General features: G+C 33.8%; 1 protein-coding gene across 1 annotated transcript in view; it reads right to left on the bottom strand.

Moving 5' to 3' along the window:
• The window catches only part of LRRIQ3 (leucine rich repeats and IQ motif containing 3), a 199,190-nt gene that overhangs the window by 29,837 nt on the left and 151,185 nt on the right, over window positions 1-18,168 (bottom strand). The window lies entirely within an intron of this gene.

Here is an 18,168-nt window from a genome sequence, read left to right as displayed (position 1 = left end):
ATACATCCATCTGTGCATGTATATACTTTTTGCTTGCATAATGCACAGTCCTTGAAAGTCAGGTCTGTTTCCCTCTTACCTTTGCATCAGTATCACCTAGAAAAGCATCTAGCACACAATAAGGCAATCAACAACTGCTTGGTGATTTAAATTCAATTCCTTAATGAACTTCTGTGCCAGCCACTAGAGATATAGAGCAAGGGAAAAGGAATTAAATTAAAATGATTCTTGAATTCTTCTTTGGGGAAACAACATGTACTTGGGCAATTAAGTACAAAATGTAGATAACATAAATGCAAAGTCATTTGGAAGGAAAGGATCGTACCCACTGTGGGGATCAGGAGAAGTCTAGTGTAGGAAGTGCAAGGGAACACAAATTTGAAAGGAGCCAGGGGTTTTAAGAGAAGTATGTGGCTTGAGAGAGCATTGTAGGCAGGGAGCAAGGTCCAGGCAAAGGAAAGGGATGGAGCACCATGTGTGAAGAAGAGCAAATAGACCAGAAAGGCTGAATTTGACAGAAAATGAGAGGGAGTCAGGATGGCTCCTCTGGAAAGAGCAAAGGCTGCACAAACTCAACAAAGATGATATGACCAAGAGAATTACAAAAGAGAATGTGATGCTGGTTAGGAGACATTCAAACAGTGAACACTAGAGAAATGTTGGAGAGGAAGAGATTCCTTTTGGTGACTGGAAGGGGATAAGAAGAGAATTTATCATAACTACAAGACCTACAAGAGGCCTCCAAGGTTTTGTGGTTTGGAGAAACAATGGGTTTGTTCCAAAAGGGATCTCGGTGATCCTAGGGAATAAGCAGCAAAGCTGGAACCCAATGGGATGGACATTTCCTAATTCCAGATGCCCCAGTTCCATGCCTCCCTTGCACCCCCCACTACTCCCAATATCCTGCAGCAGCAGAAGGAAGGAGCACAGGTTGTGACAGAAAAGGCCCCACACTGAACTCTGGGAGTCAAGGAGGCCAGAGCTACAGAGGCTCAAGAACTAAGGGAGCCTATTACACTTAGCCCATTTAGCTTAGTCACTAATGCACACACACAAATATAATTGTCCTTGGAAGAAAAGAATATTTAACTAATGAGAAATATTTAAGTTAATATGACCCATCTTAGAGTCATTTTTCTGGCTAAAAGCAGAAAAATGTACCAGAAATTGTGCACTATCCATCAGTGGTCAGTAACACACCAGTCCAGGAAGCAGAGTTTTCAGGGGTTGTTGCTTCCTTGGAAGCTTGGAGTAGGCAGTAATGAATGCAGAAGAATGGGATGAAAGGGTCACCAATAAAGACAGACAGGAAGGCAGAGCAAGGGAGAGGGGCAGAAACAGAGACAGACACGGAGAGACAGAGACCCATCGAGCCCATCCATATACAGGGAGGAGTAGAGGAAGAAGTTGCAGCAAGGTGGGTGAGGAAGCACCAAGGGAGGCTGACAAACTCTCCCATGGCTTTCCCATGGAAGAAGCCTCTGGAGACACTTTACCTTGTCTTCTAGGAAGAAAGGCCATCTGTGCCTTCTCTTGGAGGCCCTCTCCCCAAGCCTGACCAGCTTTCTGTACAGGAGTCATCTATTGATTCTGGTGAGAACCTTGTCTGAGACTCATAATCACAGAGAAGTGGCTACAGCACCCAGAGCCACTCTCCCATGGTCACAGCCAGAATGTATGCCAGAGTCCAGATACCAGATTCTGCTTGTTCTGAGAACAGTTGACTAGTCATTCTGCTTCCTCAGAATAGGAGCTTAATAAATATTTAATTTATTTAATCTATTAATTTAGATAATAATGTTGATGGATATAAAATATAAATTGAAATATGTTAACTCTTTTATAGCATCATTGATTTAGGACTGGAAGGACTCTTAGGAATCATCTAGTTCAAGTTTCTCACTTTCAAGGTGCAGAAACTGAGGCACAGAATTTTTTTTAATTGAGCAAACTCAGTGTAATGAGTCAAACATTTATGATGCAACTGCAATGTGCAAGACACTGTATTTAGTGGCAACTCCAACCCTCTAGGGCTTTTTGTTCTGAAGAAATGGCAATATGACTATTACTTATAATATGTATATAATACCTTATATATATATTACCTCCCTTGATGCTGACAACCACCATCTAAAGGAGATGCTACTCATTAGTCTCAGTTTCCAAATGAGCAAAATATATAAAGTTGAAAGATTTACCTACGGTCATCTAACTAATAATCTTGATAGGTGGGATTTGAATGGAGAACTCCCCAGACTTCACTATCTCTTTGGAGTCTACCCTGCTCCACAGAAATAACAGTTATGACTGCAGCTTTTCTAATTATACTGTACCTCAGGGACAGTGGGACTTCCTGCTGGCTGCTGGAAAGAGAAGATGACTTTGCCTTCTCTAGAGTTGCAAAAGCATAATTAGTGAATTATTTACTTAAAAAAAAACCCTTGTTGATGTATTTTGGTTTTGCATCAGCTATTTTTAAATACATCCTTTCTCCTACCCAAAGATCCATCCCTTATAATAAATATTTTAAAATCAAAGAGGAAAAAGAATTCCGCAAAACCAATCAACAGTTGGGTTAATTACAACAATAAATGCATTATTGCACACCCAGGGGTTCCCACATTCTCAAAAGGGAGAGGGAGTAAATTGTGGAATCTCTTGGTATGGGTCATGTCTTCCTGTGCAAGATGCAATTTCCTCATGCTTCATGGTTAAAAACTCACCACCTGGGAGATAGTCTATGAACGTCAGCTTTTCTGCATGGAGCTAATCTAATCACATAGCAGTCCCACAATGCTTTGCCAAGTCTCTACCTGAAACCTCTGCCACTTGGTAAAACATAACAGAAAATGTGACCTGCTTTAATAATCTTTTAATGATGAAAAATTTAAAGGATGTCTGTCACCTCTAGGGGTTTAGGGGAGAAGTGCTAAAATTTCATAGGATAGAATACTCCTGAGAAACAGACAGCTCTGAGTCGGAAGGCTGGATTCAACTCTAAGCCATAGGACTTGTCTACTTTATATCCTGATTCAACAGGTGACCTGACTTCTCTTGGCTGATTTCTTTTCTGAAGCAAAAAGACAGTTTGCACTAGATCACTTCCTGGGAACTTTCTTACTCTGGAACTTTGGGACTCTACCTGGATTTTTTCTTCAGAACATACTTTGGTGCATTTTATGGATAAATGATCCATTGGTGTAAGTTCTCATTCTATATAGATAACAGCCCATCTATGTTAGCTTATTTGGAGCTACACTTCTAGGACCTTCTATTCCTCTTTCATACAGAACCCACCTGGTTTTTAAAGGGCCTCCTATCTTCTCAAGGTTCTCTATATGTCCTTGGAGCCCAGGGGCTGGCCATCAATTATATTCCTCTCACCAAATATACTTTGCTCATCATACATCTCTCTAATTACATCCTTTATAGCTCTTATCTCTTGCAATTTTTGAAGAACACCTTATTTTCCCCTTGAAAAAAGCAATCCAATAAATAATATATGATGCAATTCTCTCCATATAGTTGCAATCTTTCCTTATTGTTCAGCATAAATTTGATCTTGTCTTACATTGGTTTTAGTGAGTTTGATTTTGTCCGAGTTCCCATTTCTCTTCCTCTATGACACCAACAGTCAATAACCCTTTGGGGATTTAATTTAATGAGGTCGAGTCATATGTTGCCTGAGCTTTGATGCATTAAAGATCATTGCCTCCCAAATCTATTCCAGTCTTCTAGTGGCATTATTTACACATAAAACAAGAAGGGAAATGGCATTAGGTCCCACTGCATGATTCATCTGAGGAGTCTCACACAGATGGTTAATTGTCCCTTGTGACCATCCTTAACTATATTCCTAGTCAAGCACCGCTTTAAAGTCACAACCACCATAAGAATCAATACCAATAAGGGGACATTAGACATGAGCATTAAAGATGATGGTGGTAAGTTTTTACATTAGGTCCTACAGTCCACGTGGATAATTTGTAAGAATTTCCTCTTTCTCTTCCTACACATTTTTCTGAAGTCTCTGATTTTTTTTAATACTTCACAATGTGCTTATTTATTATGATAGCCCCCATCTTAATTCCTAGGAAAAGTGGAAAAGAGAATTTACTTTTGCCAAGGGATGTGGTTAAACTGTTGCAGTTTTCTGGTGAAACAATCTATACTTTTAAGGAAATGAGAGTTGCCACCATATCCCATACAACTCAAAATGCACCTCTTTCAATTCTCATTTCTTTGCAGAGGAGGGGGCACTAGTCAATCCCTCAAGTGTCTACCAAGGGTTTACCATGTACAAGGCACTATAGATACAAATAATAAATGAAACAATCTCTGTCCTCAAGAAGATTGCATTCTAATGGGAGAGACAGCACATACATATATAAGTATATTCAGAGTAAGCAGATTGCATAGAAAAACAAATTTGCATTAATTAAAATAGTATGGAACATTGACTATAGTGTCAGATTTCTGGCTGATATTCAATGATTTCTGTTGAACTGTTTTTTTTTCCCTTTTTTTAAAAAAAGTATTATGAGAAGATTTTCTGGGTAGAGAAATGGGAATATAGGTACGTAGATAGTAGGTAAGTAGATAAACATATAAAGATAGATGGCTACATGGATGAAAATTGCCTTTTATGCCAAGGGAAGACAAAAATTATATCACTTTTTCAGGGTCAATGTATAGTCTGTCCAACAGTGGCGGATCAAATCAATATGAGCTTAGAAGGCCTCACCACAGATTGGACACAAATAATCCACATGGCATTTGAAGTGAAGATGTCTCTAAATTTGCATGTCTCAGAGTTCTTTTGACTTACTGAAATTCTGTTTTGCTCATAAAGCATAATACCTTTTTTAGTGTGGGCACTTCATTTTGCGCCATCCTGTGTCAGTATCGCACAATGGATTCTCAAGTTCTTCAGAGACTTTAAGTCTTTGATCACTTCTTCTGATGTGAGAGCTTGCCTCTCTGTAAAAATGTCTTAGGCAAGCAGACATTTGCATCCAAGCAGCATGACCAGTATATCAGAGTTGTGCTTTCTACAGTAGAGTTTGAGTATTGGTAGTTTAGCTTGCAAAAGGACCTTGGGATCCAGTACCTTGTCCTGCCAAATAATCTTCAGAATCTTCCTAAGATGACCCAAATAAAAGTGATTCAATTTCCTGGCATAGTATTGGTACACTGTCCAGGTTTCACAGGCATAAAACAATAAGGTCAGCACAATGGCTTAGTAGACCTTCAATTTGGTAGTCAGTCTAATACCTCTCCTCTCCCTCACTTTCGTTCAGACCCTCCCAAATGCTAAGCCAGTTTTCATAACATGTGTGTCAACCTATTATCAGTGTGTACATCCCTGGAAAGAATACTGCCAAGGTAAGTGAATTTATCCATAATAATCAAATTTTCTCCATGTGCTTGAATGGATGGCTCAATATATAGATGGTTAAAAGAATTCTTTCTTACTGTTAAGTGTTTTACCCAAATGAGCCCGACAGCAGAGAAGTGATCCATCCTCTGTTGAATCTAAGGCTCAGAAGCTAGACTGTGAAATGTATAATCATCTCCTTCCACCTGACTTTTGGTTTGTAGCCTTTTCAAGTTAAATAATGTACTGTCAGAAAATTGTTATCTTCATTTTAATGAATTTAATTTTAATTCATTTTAATGAATTTAATCTTTTTTTTTAAAGAAAGCATCCAATATCATTGCAGAAAACAGCATGCTAAAAATTACTGGCACAAGAACACACTCTGCTTCACTCTACTGGTGACTGGGAAAGTACGAAAGCACCATCCATTACCACAATCTGCTAAAGCAATCAATCATAAAACTGGCATACAATATTGATGAACTTCTCTGCACAACCCAGTTTGGCCATGGTTTTCCACAATCCCTCAAAAATAGCAATCTCAAAAGCTTTGGTCAGATCAATGAATATTGCAAACAGACCTGTTTTGTTCCTGGCATTTCTCCTGGAGGTCTTGGTCAATAAACACCATCCTTTTTCTGGTTCAGATCTTCTACTGGGACAAATGAAGGATTGAGCCTGTAGCTGTGATTTCACTGCTGTTGAGAACATCTGGAGTATAAAACTCTGTTTATGAAGATGAGTACCTCCTTTGTCATGTATAATCACACAGAATTTCCTCAAGATTTGAGAAATAAGTGACTGTAGCATCGAACTGTCACATATGTGGCCAAGGTAGAGTTTGAACTTGTGTCTTCCTCATTCCAAGGATGTGGCATTGTCCATCATACTCATGTTCTATTTGATTCTAACAAGAAAACACTAAGCATTTGCACTAGAGAAAACATTTAACATAAAAGTCCTTGGTTTTGCTTTGTTTGTTACAGGGCAGTTAGAATTATATGACTTACATAACAGCTAGTAAGTGTTAAATGACTGAGGCTGGATTTGAACTCAATCCTCTTGAACCTTGGGCCAGTGCTCTATCTACTGGGAGCCATTTCCTGCTCTGAATAGAAAGTTCTACCTATATCCCATGAAATTAAATCCTTCCACATTCCCAATCTAACATATATATATAGAGAGATATATATATAGAGATATATATACTCCTTTAAATATATCAAGTGCAATTATTTATAGTCAGAAGTCTCATTTGTTCATCCATTTGTTGTGAAAGTGAAGGCAGCTAAAAACCACTGCCATCTCAGAAACAAAGCATAGTGTCACCCTTTGTGAGATCACATTGGGTTTAAAAAGAAGGCCTGCTTTCCACTGAACCTACTTGCAAATTATATGACCAAACTATAATATGAATAATTTTTTTTACTCCCAAGTGACAAATTTCAACAAACTGATAACTCTTATTTTTATTTTTATGTTAAATAGACAACTGTGAATATATTACATATAAAATTATAATTGAGCAATGAAATAAAGTATTGATATAAATGTGTGTAAAGTTTTACTTATATATGAAAAGTGTCAATTATTTTCAAATTTGAACGAGATGAATTTGGAATATAATTAAAATGTAAAATCAAGTAATAAAATTAATCAAAATGCACAGTGTCTTAAAGAGATGTAATAACTATGATTAACAGTACTGAGCTAAAGGAGTCCTGAGGAGATCAAAATCCAAAGGGAGCAGAGCTGGGGTTCCAGCATTGCAATTTTGATTACTGGCTCACACAGGCAGTGGGTAAGTAAGTTAACAGTGGCAATGAGGGCCTTCTATGGGCCTCAGACAACACTGATATTGTACTAGGTAAACAGCAAGGGTCTGTAGCCCCTAGCACAAGAAGACAGAGACACTCCATTTATCCAAGGAGTTCAAATTTTAAATGGAAGGAAAGGGAAAAGGAAAAGGGGAGGAGACACACACACACACACACACACACACACACACACACACACATACACACACAAAAGCAGAGACCGACACAGAGACAAACAGAGAGACATAAACAGAGAGTGACAATAAACACATATTCTAACCATAGAAAGTTATTATGGTGATAGGGATGTCCAAGACAAAAAATCAGAAGAGGATAACAATGCTAAAACAATCCATGGGCAAAAGCCCAAGGAAAAATGGAAAGTTGTCACAAGCCCAGGAAGAACTCATAAAAGCCTTTAGAAAAGAACTTAAAAATCATATGAGAAGTAGAAGAAAAATTGGGAAAAGAAATGAGAATAGTGCAAGAGAATTATGAAAAAAGAGTCATCACTTTAGAAAACTGCTTCAAAAGTAGAATTGGCCAAATGAAAAAGGAGAAACAAAAATCCACTGAAGAAAACAATTCCTTAAAGAGTATAATTGAACAAATAGAAAAAAAAATTCAAAAGCTAATTCAAAGTTAGGATTGGGCAAGTGGAAGCTAATGAGACAACAGGAATCAATAAAACAAATTCAAAAAAAAAAAAAAAGAAAGAAAGAAAAATGGAAAAAAATGTATAGTACCTCATGGGAAAAACAACTGAACTAGAAAATAAGATCCAGGAGAAAGAACATCAGAATCATTGGACAATCTGAAGTCCACAATTAAAAAAAAAAAGGATCTGAGCAGCATCTTTTAAGAAAATATCAAGGAAAACTGTCCTGATATCCTGTATTCAAAGGGCAAAATAAGCATTGAAAGAATCCACCAATCATCTCATTAAAGAGATTTCAAAATAAAAACTCCAAATTTAAGGTCTATCAGGAGAAGAAAAAAATATTATTAAGTGGACAGAAATCAAAAAATAATCAAATATCAAATATCAGGGAGTGACAATCAGTATTATATAGGACTTGGCAATTAAAACATTAAAGAATCAGAGGTCATGAATCATGACAGTTTTGAAGGTAAAGAAGCTAAGTATAACAAAGAACTATTTACCTGGAAAAATTAAGTATAACATATTGACGGGGGGAAGTCATTCAACAAAAGAGGATTTCAAGATTTCCCAAGGAGAAAACCAAAACAAAATGAAAAAATTTGATCTCCAATATCGACTCAAGAGAAACATAAATAAGCAAAAATAAATAAATAAATAAATAAAGGATTTTATTGAGTTAAACTGTTTACATTCATACATGTGATGATGATACTTATACACAATCATTTGCATATAGAAATCTCTTAACAGAAAAGTAGTAGGGAATGTGATTAAGTAAAGAGTGGAGGGAACTGACAAAAGAGAAGTCAAATAAGGGAAGTTGGAAGACAGAAGCAAAACACTGGGGAGAAAGGAAAGGGTAAAAGAAAAGAAAGGACAAATGGGAAGAAGAATAGGATGGAAAAAAAAAAACACTTAGCTGGTAATCATAACTGTGGATGTAATTCCATAAAACAGAAGCAGAGTGGATCAAAAAACAGAATCTTATAATAGAGTGTTTACAAGAAACATATTTGAAACAGAGAGTCAGTCACTCATGAAGTAAAGAAAAGAGCATGGGGCAGAATCTATTAGCCTTCAGCTCAAGAACAACAACAACAAAAAAAACAAAAACAAAAACAAAAACAGGTAGCAATTTTGATCTCAAGCAATGTAAAAGTAAAAATATAGCTATTTTAAAAAAAAGTTAGAAAGGAAGCTAAATCTTACTAAAACAATGAAGCAATCTCAAAGCTAAATATATATGCACCATATAGAGTAGCATCTAAATTCATTTTTTAAATTTTTTAAATGATAGGTATTTTTATTTACAAAATGCATGAAAAGATAATTCCCAACATTCACCCTTGCCAAACCCTGTGCACCAATTTTTTTCTCACTCCCTTCTTCCCATCCTCTCTGCTGGACAACAAGAAATCCAATATATATATATTACATATGTACAATTCTTCTATACATATTTCCACATTTATTATGTTGCACAAGAAAAATCAGATCAAAAAGAAAAAAAAAATGAGAAAGAAAACAAATAAACAAACAAAAACCAACAGCATAAGGTGAAAATACATTGTGATCCACACTGAGTTCCAACAGTCCTCTCTCTGGGTGCAGAAGCATAAAAAAAGCAAACATGAAAAAAAAAATCAAGTAAAAGTAATTAAATTAAATCTTTATCTTACTATATGGGAATATCATTGTAACTCCAAAGAAATTTATCATTAGGGTAGTTAGAAGGAATATACCCAAACAAATGACATGGCTGCAGATTTATCTTAATGGGGAGATTTCAAATAAAATATTAATTAAGGGATAAAAAAGAGGGATACACTAGGAAAAGAGAAATGTCACAGGAAGAATGGGTAAAATTATCTCACATGAAGAATGACTAAAAGAAGACCTTTTAAAATGTAGGGGGAAATGAGAGACTAGAGTATAACACTTAAATTTTATTCTCTTTGGAAGTGACTCAAAAAGTAAATAACATATATATTCACTTGGCATACACTACAGCAAAGTAAGAGGGGGAAAGGATGAGAAAAAGAGGCTGGCTAATAAAAGGAAGGGCAGATTAAAGAAATAGGTGGTCAGAGATAAAATAAACTTTTGAGCAGTAACAGAGCAAGACAATAATTGGAAAAATAAAATGATGGGAAATACACAGTCAATAATCATAACTTTGAATACAAACGAGATGAACTCACTCATAAAATGTTAATGGATAGCATGAAGGATTAAAAAGCAGAATCCAACAATATATTGTTCATATGAAATACACTTGAAGCAGAGACATACAGCCAATGTAAAGATAATAGAGTAGAATTTATTATTCTTCAGCTGAAGTTAAAAAGAAAAAAAAAAAGAAAAAGTGATCATGATCTCAAACAAAGCAAAAGCAAAAAAATAAACAGATATAAGCAGGGAAACTATATTTTACTAATTTGTGCCATAGATAATGAAGCAATTTTATTTGTTAAAATATTAAATATGAATGCACTAAATGGCATAGCATTCAAATTCTTAAAGGAAAAGCTGAATGAGTTACAGGAAAAAAGTAACACTAAACTAGAGAGTACCTCAGCATTTCCTTTTCATATCTATATAAATCTAATCATAAAAATAAAAAAGAAAATAGGGAGAAAAATAGAATTTTAGAATTTAACTATGATAGATCTCAGGAGAAAAATGAATGAGAAAAGAAATGAGTATACTGTTTTCTCAGCTGTACATGCCACTTTCATTAAAAATTGACCATAAATTAGAGCATAAAAGCATCACAGCGAAATATAGAAAAGCAGCAGTATAATAAGGCAATAAAAGTTGCATTCAAGGAAAAGCTGTGGAAACAGGTTGAAAAGTAGTTTAAAACTAAAGAATCTAACCCTAAGAATGAGTAGGTAAAAAAAAAACAAATCATAAAAATAATATTTTCATTAAAGATTATGACATCAATAAGATAATATAGAAAAATTTGAAGGATATTGTCAACACAGTATTTAAGGAAAATTTGTATCTCTAAATTTATATATTTAGAGGTAAAAATAAATCAATAAAATAAAGAAAGAATAGATTAATAAATTTGGTATGCAACAAAAAAAAATTAGAAAAAACCCTAAAAATCCTCAATGAAACACAAAACTGGAAAGCTTGAACAAAGGAGAAATTAATAAAATTGAAACTAAATCATTAAATAAAAAAGACCTAAAAGTTGATTTTGTGAAAAATACAATAAAATACATAAGATCATTGGCTAATTTGATTTTTTCTAGAGGGAAAAGAAAAGGAAATTACCAGTATCAAAAATGAAAAGGATTAATTCATCATCAATGAAAATGAAATTAAAAGCAGTTATTAGGAGCTTTTTTATAATTTTATGCCAATAAATTTATAATCTAAGTAAAACTAAAAAAAAAAAAATAAACTGCTCAGATTAACAGAAGTTAGAACAGAATACATAAAGAGACCTATCTTAGAAAAAGAAATTGCACAAGCCATAAATAAGTTCCCTAAGAAAAAATTCCCAGGACCAGATGGATTCACAAGTGATTTCTACCAAACATTTAAAGAAAATTTTATTCTAATACTATATAAACTTGTTGGGAAAATAGAAAAATAAAGATTTCTGCCAAATTCCTTTTTATGATACAAATATGGTATGATACCTAACTAAACAAGAAAGAATAAAAAGTGGGAAAAGGTACCAATCTCCCTGATGAATACTGGTGAAAAATAAACAACTAATTAATAAATATATGCGATATTAGCAAGGAGATTACAGCAACTGTCACAGGATCATATACTCTGAGCAGGTGGAATTTATACTAACAATGAAAGCTGGTTCAACATTGGGGAAACAATAACATAATTGACCATATTAATAACAAAAAACAACAAAAATTATATGATTATCTCAATAGATGAGATTATTTCAAGAGAAAAGCAAAAGGCAAAATGCAACATTCATTATTATTCAAAACAGTAGAAAGCATAGGAATAAACTGAATTTTCCTTAAAATAATAAGCAATATCTACCTAAAACCATCAACAAGATTATCTGTAATGGAGATATGCTTGGAGATATTGAGTCTTTCCAATAAGACCACAGGTTAAACAAAGATGCTTTTTATCATCACTATTACTCAATATTGTACAAGAAATGTTAGCTATAACAATAACAAATGGAATTAGAAAAGATAAAGAAGAAACAAAATTATCACTCTTTGGAAATGATATTATGGTATACTAACTATCATGTAAGAAAATTTAACCAGTTCCATTTGAATTGCCCTAGGAAGATTCTACATATTATCTGGCAAAATGAGGTACCAGACATTGGAGGAACTCTCTCAAGCTTAAATGCCATGCTTTGAAACTCTTCTGCAAACAGTGCAATTCCTGTGGGCAAACTATGTAGGTCAAATAAACGTTTGTCTAAAAGACTACTTTACAAAGTAAAGCCTGCAGAAAGCAGCACTAACAAGATTAGAAAAAGGAATACAAGGACACTCTTAATGTCTCTGAAGAATTTTGTTGATAATTGTGAGACATGAATTGAATACTACCACAAGACTACTTAGCATGTTATGACTTCATCAAAGAAGGCATTGTGCTCTATGATCAAAGCAGAATCACAGTAGCCAAAAAAAAAAAAAAAAAATCATGGTATTTGCAAAAATTAGAGACATCTCTATCCCAAGTGTTCAAAGGGCCTTCTGAGTTTATAGGGAATTAATCATCCACAGTTAAACTTAGGCCCCAACATCATAATATTATTGGTTCACTTTGAGGATGAAGGATGAACAACAAAAAAGTTAAAGAATTCTAGGGAATAAACTAAAAAAATACTAACTGCAATAATTAGAAAATTCAGCAAAGTTGCAGAATAGAAAATAAATCCATACATTTCATCTGTATTTCTTTTTATTACCAACAAGGTAATATATAAACAATAATTTCTAATTGGAAAAGAATATGGCAAGAATTAGGCATTGATGAACACCTAAAACCCAATTCCAGAACATGGTTGAAATTATGCAAAACGGATGATTTTGATTATATTAAATTTAAAAAGTTTTGTACAAACAAAATCAATGCAGCCAAGATTAGAAAGGAAGCAGACAACTGGGGGAAATTTTATAGCCAAGGCTTCTGTTACAGACCTCATTTCTAAAATATATAGATAATTGATTCAAATTTATAAGAATATGACATTCTCCATAGATAAATGGTCAAAGGATTTGAACAGAAATTTTCAAATGAAGAAATTAAAGCCATTTCCAGTCAAATGAATAAATGCTCTAATTATCACTACAGATTAGAAAAATGCAAATTAAGACAACTCTGAGGTAAAAGTTCTCACTTCTCAGATTGGCTAAAATTATGGAAAAGATAGTAAGTGTTGAAGGGGATGTGGGAAAACTGGGACACCAATACATTGCTGATAGGGTTGTGAACTGATCCAAAAATTCTGGAAACCAAGTTGGAACTATGCCCAAAAGGCTATCAAAATCCAGCAGTGTGTCTACTTGGTCTGTATACCAAATGGATCATAAAAAAAGGAAAAGGACCTACATGTGCAAAACTATTTGTAGTACCTCTTTTGGTAGTGGCAAGGAACTGCAAACTGAGTGGAAGCCCATCATTTGGGGAATGAATAAATAAGTTATGTTATATGTATGCTATGGCTTATTATTGGTTTATAAGAACAATCAGCAGGATGATTTCAGAAAGACCTGAATAAACTTATATAAAATGATGCTAAGTGAAGTGAGTAGAACGAGGAGGTCATTGGACCCAGCAACAAAAAGATGTGATGATCAATTGTGATGGACTTGACTCTTTTCAACAATGAAGGGATTAAGACAAATTCCAATAGACTTGTGATGGAAAGAACCATCTGCATCCAAAGAGAGAACTGTGGGGATTGAATGGGGATAACAACATATTTTCACCATTTTTGATGTTTGTTTGCTTCTTACCTCTCCTTTTTTTTTCCCTTTTTGATCTAATTTTTCTTGTGCAGCATGATAAAGGTGGAAATATGTTTAGAAGAATTGCACATATTTAACTTATATTGCATTAGCAAAGGGAGGGGGGTGGGATGGAAGAAAGGAAAATTTGGAGGACAAGATTTTGCAAGGGTGAATGTTGAAAACTTATTTTGCACATATTTTGAAAATAAAAAAGTATTATTTAAAATAGTTCCTTTTAAAATAACTGCAGGCAATATAAAAATACTTGGTTGTCTGCTTGCTTATAAAAACAACCCAGAAACTGTATGAACACAATAAAAGTTTTTCACATAAATAAAACAGAAATAAACAATTAGAGAAATATTAATTTTATCATCCATAAACCAGAGTTCCAATCCAGCCTCAAATACTTACTGTGTGATCTAGGAATGTCATTTAAGTCTTTCTGTTCAGTTTCAACAGCTATAAAATAATCTGGATAAGAAAATGTAAAGAAAACCTTTGCCAAGAAAATCCCAAATGAGGTTAAAAAAAAAGAATTGGACATTACCAAAATAATTCACTAACAATGCAGATCTATCCAATAATAAAATGACAGTTCTACCCAAGTTAATTTATTCAGTGTCATACTAATTTAATTATCAGAAAATATTAAGTTGAGTTAGAAAAAATTGTAACAAATAATCTGGAAGAACAAAAAATTCAAAAATATCAAGGGAATCAATGAAAAAGAAATGTGAAGGAAATTGGCTAAGCAGCACCCAAAATTCAAACTCCATTACAAAGTAGTAATAATCAAAACAACTCCTTCTTAGGTAAGAAATAGAGTGGTGAATCAATAAAGTAAATTAGATACTATAGATAAATAGACAGATAGACAGACAGATAGATAAGTGAACAAAGTAATTTAATATTTCATAAACAAAAAAATCCAAGATTTGGGGGATAAAAAAAAATCACCATATGAAAAATTGTTGAGGAGGATAATTCTGGGAAGTTAGTTCAATAAATCAAAGAATTACCAGGATCCCTCAAAATTCCCTACAAATAATATAAAACAATGCTTCAAAGTGAACTAACTTCAAGGGGCAGAAATAATCAAAAATGTAGTAAAGCAGTTGTTCATCTAATTGAGAGGATGATTGGAAATTCTTGACTTTCCAAAGTGGATATTAGACCTGAAGTGAAAATATCTCTGGGCAGATATCAGCAAACAAACACCCCCTCTGGAAGCCTCAACTTCAGGAACTTTCACCTCATAGACAATGTAGTGGTCTTCCAATTGATCAGGGGAAGACTGCAGGGGCTTTCTGTGGGTGCTAGATACGATGCCCAGATGTATTGACCTGTCATGGTCCTGAGCTATGTCTGTGAGTAAGGAGAAATGAGCATATGTAAAGCCAAGTTGAAGAGGGTGGGGAACCGAGGACAGAAGTACGAACTGAAGCTTGCAAATGCAGGAGGAATCAGAAGAAGAAGAATGTTAACTGTGACAATGTTGCTGGGGACCCTAGTTTTGGCTCCAGGGTGGAAAAAAAGAACTAAAGTCAGGTCCCTGGATAAAGCTTAGAAAACAACAGAAGAAAAAACATGAACCCTAAGATACTACCCCTCACAACTCGGTATTAGAACCCAACTATGACGTGAAATTCACAATAAATATGCTCATGAAAAAATGAGTAAGCAAAAAGAATGAAATTGAAGCATCTACTTCCCTATATCTCAAAAGAAAAATGATCACAAGCCAAAACAGTAAAAATGTCCATTAAAAAAATTGTTTTAAAGGACTTTAAAACTCAGTGAGATTGGGGGGGGGGGGATTAAGAAAAATAAGAGTAATGCAAGAAAACTGTAAAAAGAACATAACCAATTGGGAAAAAAAAGAGAAAAGAAAAACCTACAGAAGAAAATAACTCCTTAAAATTTGAATTGGACAAGGGCAAACTAGTGACTTCATAAAACATAAATAAATAATAAAACAAAATAAAAAGAATGAAAAGAAAAGAAAATTAAACATCTCATTAGAAAAACAATTGACTTAGAAAAGATATTAAAAAGAGACAATATAGGAATTGTTAGAATATTTGAAATTTATCATAAAACAAAAAAGCGTCTAAACATTGTACTTCAAAGATTTTATTAAAGAAAATTGCCCTGAAATATTAGAGTGAGAGAGTAAAATAGAAATATAAAATATATATCAATCATCACCTTAAATTCCAATATGAAAACTCACAAGAACACCAAAGGTAAGTTTTAAAGTTTCCAGGATGCTCTCAGAAAAACCTGCAAAGACTCACATGAATACTGATACAAAGTGAAGTGTAATGTACTATGTACAACAACAGCAAAATTTAATGATGATCAGCTATGAATCACTCGACTGTTCTCAGCAATGCAATGATTTAAGATAGCTCCAAAGAATTTAGGTTAAAAAAAAACACTATTCATCTCCAGAGACAGAACTGATGGTGTCTGAATACAGAATGAAGCACACTTTTTTCTCTTATTGTTCTGGAGGTATGTTTTTGGTCTGTTTTCTTTCACAGTATAACTAATATGGGAATATTTTACATGACAACATTATGTTACTTATATTGAATTGTGAGCCTTCTCAATGGGAGCTGGAGGAAGGGAGAGATTTGGAACTCAAAGTTTTAAAAAAGAATGCTAAAAATAAATATATTTTTTACATTTAACTGGGAAAAATACTAAATATTTTAAACTAGGAAAATAGAAAAATAAATAATTCAATAAAGAGAATGATAAAGAAACAGCATAGCAAAACTTATGTGATACATAGCAATAATAAAGAGAAAAATTTATATCTTCAATAAAATAGAGAAAGACCAAGACCAATGATTTGGGTATGCAATTAAAAATTAAAATAAAAAACAAATTCATAATCCCTGATTAAACATCAAATTGGAAATCTTAAAGAAAATTAAAGGAGAGACTAATAAAATTAAGTGTAAGAAAAGGATTGAATTAATAGATGAAACTATAAAAAATAAGAAAATGCATAAGCCATTGGTTAATGATCAAAAAAAGAAAAAAAGAAAACCAAATCACTGGCATCAAAAATGAAAAGGGTTGGGGCAGCTAGGTGGTGCAGTGGATAAAGCACCAGCCCTGAATTCAGGAGGACCTGAGTTCAAATCTGATCACAGACATTTAACACTTCCTAGTTGTGTGACCCTGGGCAAGTCACTTACCCCGAATTGTCTCAGAAAAAAAATGAAATGGGGTGAATATATCACTAATAAAGTTAATATCAAAGCAATTGTTGGAAGTTATTTTACCCAATTATATGCCAACAATTAAAAAAATAAACTGCATAAATTAAAAGAAGAAAAAGTGGAATCTCCTAACAAATCTATTTTACAGGAAAAAAGAAATTGTAGAGAACATAAGTGAGTTTCCTAAGAAGGAAAAAAAAAACATCAGGACAAGATGAATTTATGAAAAACTTGTACCAAATATTTAAAAATCAATGAATTTCAATATTAAATCAATACTTGGAATAATAGGCAAAGGATTCTTACTAAACTCATTTTATGAAACAAGTATGATGTTGATACCTCAACCAGGAAGAGAAAAAAGGAAATTTTGGGCCAATTGTGTTAATGAATATGCATGGCAAAATTCCAAATAAAATACTTGCCAGGAGACTAAAGCAATACATGACAAAGATTGCACTTGGTGATCAAGTGGGACTTTTGCCAGGAATATAGGAATGATGTAACAGAAAGATAATTATTAAAATAATTGATTATATAAATAATAATATATCAAAACAATCATATGATTACCTGAATAGATGCATAAAAGCTTTTGGTGAAATAAAATATAATAGAAATGATAAACGTTGGAGGGGATTTGGAAAGCTTAGGACACTACTACTTTGCTGGAGGTCTGAAATGATCTAAGCATTCTGGAGAACAATTTGAAACTAGATCCAAAGGGCAAACTTTGCATACTTTTTGATTCAGCAAGAGCACTACTAGGTCTGTATCCCAAGAAGATCAAAGAAGAGGAAAAGGACCTACAAGTGTAAAATATTTATAGAAGTTCCTTTTTTGGAGGTAAGGAATTGGAAATTGAGCTAATTCCCTTAAATTAGAGAACAAGTGGCAGACAATTGTTACAGAACACTTTTGCCATAAGAAAACATAAGCAGCATCAGTAAAGCCTGGTTAATCTTATATGAACTGATACAAAGTGAAATGAGCAGAACCAAGAGAGCATTGTGTATGGGAACAGCCATATTTTGTGGCTATCAACTGTGAATGACTTGGCTATTTTCAGCAATATAATTGTACAAGATGATTCTGAAGA

Source organism: Sarcophilus harrisii, chromosome 4 (assembly GCF_902635505.1).
Source record: "Sarcophilus harrisii chromosome 4, mSarHar1.11, whole genome shotgun sequence".
In the NCBI taxonomy this organism is placed as follows: domain Eukaryota; kingdom Metazoa; phylum Chordata; class Mammalia; order Dasyuromorphia; family Dasyuridae; genus Sarcophilus; species Sarcophilus harrisii.
Note: the sequence above shows the minus strand (reverse complement) of the source record. Positions and strands in the feature narration are given on the sequence as shown.